The sequence below is a fragment of the Martes martes genome, assembly GCF_963455335.1.
Source record: "Martes martes genome assembly, chromosome: 2".
In the NCBI taxonomy this organism is placed as follows: domain Eukaryota; kingdom Metazoa; phylum Chordata; class Mammalia; order Carnivora; family Mustelidae; genus Martes; species Martes martes.
Genome location: NC_137889.1, coordinates 111,892,466 through 111,899,003, shown reverse-complemented (window position 1 = coordinate 111,899,003; position 6,538 = coordinate 111,892,466). Strand labels below are relative to the sequence as shown.

Here is a 6,538-nt window from a genome sequence, read left to right as displayed (position 1 = left end):
ACTGAAATCAAGACCTGAGCCAAGATCAAAAGTCAGACTCTTAACCACCTGAGCCATCCAGGTGCCCCAATTTCTCAATTTTTAAAAGCATATCTGTATTGGTACAACCACTTTGAAAAATAGTTTTGCAGTATGTCATGAAGTGGAGAATATGGAAAAAAGCACATTTATATATCTGTATAGGAAACTTAGGGAGAAATTTATTATTCAACTTGCCATAAAATCTATAATATAGTACATTAGGGAAATAACTAAAATAACAACTGCAATCATTTATTAACTATATGCTACATGCAGACAGTATTCTACAAACCTTACAACTATTATGTCATTTAATTCTTACAATAATATAAGGTAGGTATTATTAGTACCTCTACTTTACAGGCAACTAAACGAAGATTACAGAATTAACTTGTTCAAAATCAATGTATACCAAGTGGTAAGAACGGAGGAAATTAAAATACAGAGAATAGTAAGTGATTTATTCATATTTATGCAACTAATTACTAATGGAATACAAAAGTTTTAGCCCAGGGCTTCTCAAATTTTAGTGTGCATCTGAATCACCTGTTGATGTAAACATAGATTCCCTGGGTCCGGGCTGGCACCTGAGATTCTGCATTTCTTTTTATTTTTTTTATTTTTTTATTTATTTTTTCAACAGAGAGAGATCACAGGTAGGCAGAGAGGCAGACAGAGAGAGAGAGGAGGAAGCAGGCTCCCCGCCAAGGAGAGAGCCCGATGCAGGGCTTGATCCCAGGACCTTGGGATCATGACCTGAGCCGAAGGCAGAGGCTTTAACCCTCTGAGACACCCAGGGCCCCCCCCCTTTTTTATTTTAACCTTAATTTTTATCTTTGCACATGACCACATTGAAAAAATAATTTTGAGAATGGACATGCGCTCTACTCAGCCATCTTAGAAGAGAAAAATAATGCCTTTTTAAAAAAGATTTCTTTATTTATTTGAGAGAGAGAGAGCACAAGAGTGGGGAGGGCCAGAGGGAGAAAAAGACTCCCCACTGAGCAGGGAGCCCAGTGCGATTCGGGACTCGATCCTGGGATTCCAGGATCATGACGTGAGCCAAAGGCAGTCACTTAACTGACTGAGACACCCAGGCGCCTGAAAAATAATGTTTAGAGTGAAAACACATGATTTTATTTCATAAGGAAAATCCACAGTTTCCACCGATCTTTGTATTGATGGATTTTGTTTTTATATCTGTCATTACACTATGACTATAAATACTTACATTTCATACAAAATATTCCAAAAGCCCAGTAACGTTTAGACTCTTGCACTTTGTAACAATGTGTAAAAACCCAGGCCTTTGGGAAATTCTTCGGACTGGATGTATGTCTGAGAAAGACAACCCAAGAGGTGGTAGAAGAGAGTGACTGAGACCAGACATGGAAATAAAACTGCCAGGAAAAAAAAATCCCTCTACTCTGTGAATATACACAAATTTTATTTCCTCTCTATGCCTCAATATTCTCATCTATGAAGTGGGGATATCTCACAGGGATAATGACTTAATTAATGTGGAATTCTTAAAATACTGGCACATAATAAGCACTCAATAATTTTAGCTATTATTACTCAAAACAAATCTGGACAATTTTCAAAATTACCCATGTTGATCTATTTAATTTCTTTGTTTCAGGAAGTTGAACTACCACCATTTGTTAATTTTTCTTTCTAATCAATCTTAAAATTGCCAGTTGGTGTGAAAATCATTAACTGTACTCTGAGAAAAATTTAAGCATGACAAACACAACTCAGAACCTTTAAAAAATATATAGACATCAAGTGTCACCTCTTACCAAGACTATGGCCAATCCAAAATTCGATCAAAGAATTGGACTACTATTCAGTTTGCCTGAATTTCTGAATTCAGAATTCCAGGCAATCTGGAGTTATAATTGTTTTTCTCCATTCTTTGAAGTCGTTTGACAGGAATATAGAGAGCAGTCAAAATTTCAGGCTGTGTTGGATTGGGCGTGGATATGAAGCTGAGAATGATGGATAAGCAGCATTTTTAAAGCAGCAGGTGCGATCTGTGCTGAAGTCTTACTGCCAAAACCTGGTTTTACGGTCTGGCTCATGGACGGGCAGACTCTGCATCACAGTTATTCAGAGCCTGAACAGGAGGCAGATAAACGGAACTCTTGCGTTCATCTTTTCACTTTGCACTCCTATACAGGAGAGTCTTCACTCATCGTCACTGATGTACCATCGATATGCTGAGGGGTAACCCCCAGATTCTTTAGTTATCAAACATCAGGGTGTTTGACTCTTTTCAGCCATAATTCTGTCACTGTTTCAAACTCAAATGCCTCACACAGGCAAGCAGACTATGCAAGTATGGGAAGTGGGGTCAAGGTGACCAGGTTGTTAATATTTTTTGACGCATCGATACATTTTTTTTTAAATTTGACTATAGTTGAAGCATGATTTTACATTAGCTCCAGGTACACAGCATAGTGATTCAACAACTGGATACAGGATGCTATGCTCACATGTGTGCTGTTCTTAACACCGTCTGTCACCATGCAATGTTATTGCGGTACCATTGACTATATTCCGTATGCTGTACCTTTTATTCTCGTGACTTTTTTGTTCCATAAACGGAAACCTGCATCTCCCAAGGTTGTTAATTTGTAAGAACTTCTTCCTAAATAAAGTCCCAGAATCTCACCCAACTCTCCCTTAGAAAAGAAATCCCTGGAGGATCTCAATTTTGTAGCGGCACTTAGGTTTCCCATTTTAGAACTCATTTTAGCACACTGCAACAATATTTTGAGATGCCAGAAGGAATTAGATTTTAGAAGAAGGAATTAGGATTGAGTTATCTGGCATTTCTGCTTTAGTCAGGATGATTCCATGTCCATAATATGATTCCACAGACTTCTTGGTGTGAGAGTGTCTGGATTTAATACTATTAACTACCCAAAGGATGGCAAGACTTTGACTTCACACAACTTTTACTCATTGCCTGATTCTACACACACAAGCAACAAAGCGTTTAATTTTGAAAAATCACATTTTTTTACATTTCAGAAAACCAATTATGCTTCTGAGGCTTGAGGAAAATTTCTATGCCCTATGAGCTACAGATTATGTCTCAAATCTCTTTTTCCTTTATTTTTAATCTATAAAAAACCCCTTTCAACTGTAAATCCTAGCATCTTCTATAAATCTTAATAACACCTTAGCTTACAGAGGGCTCTATTTATAGGCTTTCACACTCATTTTTCTTCTTTCAAATATCTCCTTCACAATGGTAAAGTAGGACAAAATTAGAAGACACATTTAAGAATCTAAAACCTGACTTTCTAACATTTTTAAGTGCTTTGGTAATAGTGCGACATAATGCAACATCTTAAAAAATTAAAAACAGAAAAGAACACTGGCTGATTAAATATGGTCATAGAATATTTGGAGCTCCTCCCATCAAGAGGTAATCATGAGATAAAATCTATTTTCCATCTGTTAAACCTGGGCTGGTCTTATGACTTGCTTTGACTAACAGAATGTAGGGAAGTGACACCATGAGAGTTCTAGAGCCTAGTTCTTAAGACATCTTGCAACTTCCATTTTCACCTTCTTGGAATGCTGCCCTGAGACTACTCTATAAGAAAGCCAGTGGAGCCTAGTGGAGTAGGAGAGAATTTAAATTGTTGTTTTTTTTAAACCATTAAGTGTTGGAGTGGTTCATTATGCTGTGAAAATTAACTAGAGCAGAACTAAGGATCAGAAAGATCAAATGATGCATTTAAACAGAACTGATAGGTGACACCATGCATATTAGAGCCAGAAAGTCCAGGATTCCAGTTAATGATACAATTAATGTTAATAATGATAAAGAAGCCATCCAGCTTCTCTGAGCCTCAGTTTGCACACTGGTGTAATACAGTGCTAACTTTGTGTAACAGTTGTGGCAGGTCAATGAACTAATGTGTTCCACTAGCAGAAGGCCCATATGCAGATAAATGTTAGTTTCCATCCCAGCTCGGGTCATCTGACCTATTTCAGTGTCTTTTGGAGACATTAAAGGTTCTTCTTTTCTAAATACCATTTTGTAAAAGATTAATATGCCGAGGTTTTTGAGATTTGTTACATGAAGTCCATTCAAATAAGACTATGATCAAGCTTTTAGACATGTGAGGCCAATTGTCGATGGTGGTGTGCTGTAAAAATCTTCACCTTGTATTGGTAAACACTTCCACTGCAGAATTATGTTCGAAAATGAAGGATGACGCCCTCTCATCTAGCCGAAAAGGCGCCTGTGAAAACTCCCAGTGACCCAGTTGTACCTCTCAGGGAGCTGCCTGCTCCTCTAGAGAACCCCACAGTCCCTAAGCTCAAGTTCTATACAGCCTGCAGTTCCCAAAACATTACTTGTTCACCATAGTACTTATTATAATGAAGAGCATCAAGGGATAGCTGACACTGCAATTCAAACACATAAAAAAAATTCATGGTTTCTGATTTCTTACAGACAGCATACAATGCTATTCTGGGAATTCTAGAAGCATTTCAATCTTCAAAAAGAGTACCCATGAGGTTTTGCAGATGCCACCAACACTGCTGCCACCTAGCCAAGGTCAACCCACCCTGTTCTTGGACATGGCAGTCAAGGACAAGCCTCTTGGTTGCACTGCCTGCAAGCTATTTGCAAAAAAGGTTCCAAAGACAGCAGAAACCTTTGGCATTCTGAGCCCTGGGACTTGGTTATAAGGATTCCATATTTCACAGAATTATTTGGGAATTTATGTGTCAAGGTGGCAATTTCACACACCATAATAGCACTAGTGGCAAGCGCACCTACAGGCGAAAATTAATTGATGAGAACTTCATCCCAAAGCGTACAGGTCCTGGCATCTTGCTCATAGCAAATACTAAACCCAATACAAATGATTCCCAGTTTTTTATATGCACTGCCAAGACTGTGTGGTTGATGGCAAGCATGTGATCTTTGGCAAAGTGAAAGAGGATATGAATATTGTAGAAGCCATGGAGTGCCTGGGGTCCAAGAATGTCAAGAACAGCAAGTTCATCATCGCTCACTGTGGACAACTCACATAAATCTGACTTATGCTTTATCTTAACTATCAGACCATTCCATTACCTCTGTAGCTCAAGAGAGCACCCTTCCACCCCATTAATAGTCAATAATCCTATAATATTTAGGTTCTCACTGCCATTCTTTTGGGTCCACCTTTCCCTATCTCTTCCAAGTCTAGCAGGATTGCAGAGTTATATCTCTGATTATGAAATAAAAACTAAACCAAACAGAGAGTACCAATGAAACCAGTTTGAAATGAAATCTGTTGAGGTTCAGAGAATAAAATAGCACATTGGGAAAGTTTATGTTCAGCATCTAGTGTGTATATATATATACACACACACACAACTAGATTAGTGTGTATATATACACACACACTAGATGCTGAATGTAAACTTTATTCTGAACATAAACTTTCCCAATGTGCTATTATATATATATATATAAATAATATATACAATATATAGTATTTTATACACACACACACACACACACACACACACATATATACACACATATATGAATTCATTTTTAAAGGTTTCCAGCCAGGGTGGAAGATAATAAAGCAAATAAATTTTAAACAATAATAACAGTCATTCAAAATATGTGAAATCTCTTGAGAAGTAATATTACTTGAGCAAGGAGTTGCAGTTAAAGATATATTACTACATGTATTTCTAGAACTTATGGAAAGTCAATGTTTTTGAGGAAACTAGGAAACCCATTATTTTTTAAATAAGTATTAACATACATATGACTTTAAGATCTTGATTTGTTTCCCAAAAACTGAAAATCAAAGTAGCTTGGGCAATGCTCTTTATTTGCTTCAACTGAGGAAATGGATAACTCATCTCCCTTTGATGTTACTAATTGAGGGTTAACAATTTCCCTTACTTTTAAAGAGTGGCAAAAATCATAAAGGAAAAACAATGAACTTAATGCAGTGAATAAAATCTTAAACTTTTATAGAATAAAATAACTCAAATTAAAAAAGGAAAAGCAGTCTGAAATACTTTATTGTAATGTTTGAAATTTTTTTTAAATTGGGAACTTCATAATTTTGTTCTGTTTTCTAGCTTCACCTCCCATGACTCTCCAAAATACATTTTTAAAAATCTCATTAAACATTTTTTTAAGATTTTATTTTATTTTTTTTTTTTTTCAGAGAAAAAGCACAAGTAAGGGGAGTGGCAGTTTCTCCACCGAGCAAGGAGACCTATGCGGAACTCGATCCCAGAACCCTGGGATCATGACCTAAGCCAAAAGGAGATGCTAAACCAACTGAGCCACCCAGGCGTCCCTCAGTAAACATTTTTTTTAATTATTTATTTTTAAGTAATCGCTACACCCAATGTGGGGCTCAAACTCACAATCCAAAGATCAAGAGTTGCACAGTCTTCCAACTGAGCCAGGAAGGTGCCCCATAAATCTCATTAAATATTTTCCAAAACCTAAAATATGCCAAGACGT

At 36.9% G+C, this 6,538-nt stretch overlaps 1 pseudogene across 1 annotated transcript; it reads left to right on the top strand.

The window, feature by feature from the left end:
* Nucleotides 1–4,774: 4,774 nt before the first annotated feature.
* Nucleotides 4,775–5,088, top strand: LOC308339004 (peptidyl-prolyl cis-trans isomerase A-like; annotated as a pseudogene). The gene has a single exon. The product of its transcript is annotated as a peptidyl-prolyl cis-trans isomerase A-like (transcript).
* Nucleotides 5,089–6,538: the final 1,450 nt, after the last annotated feature.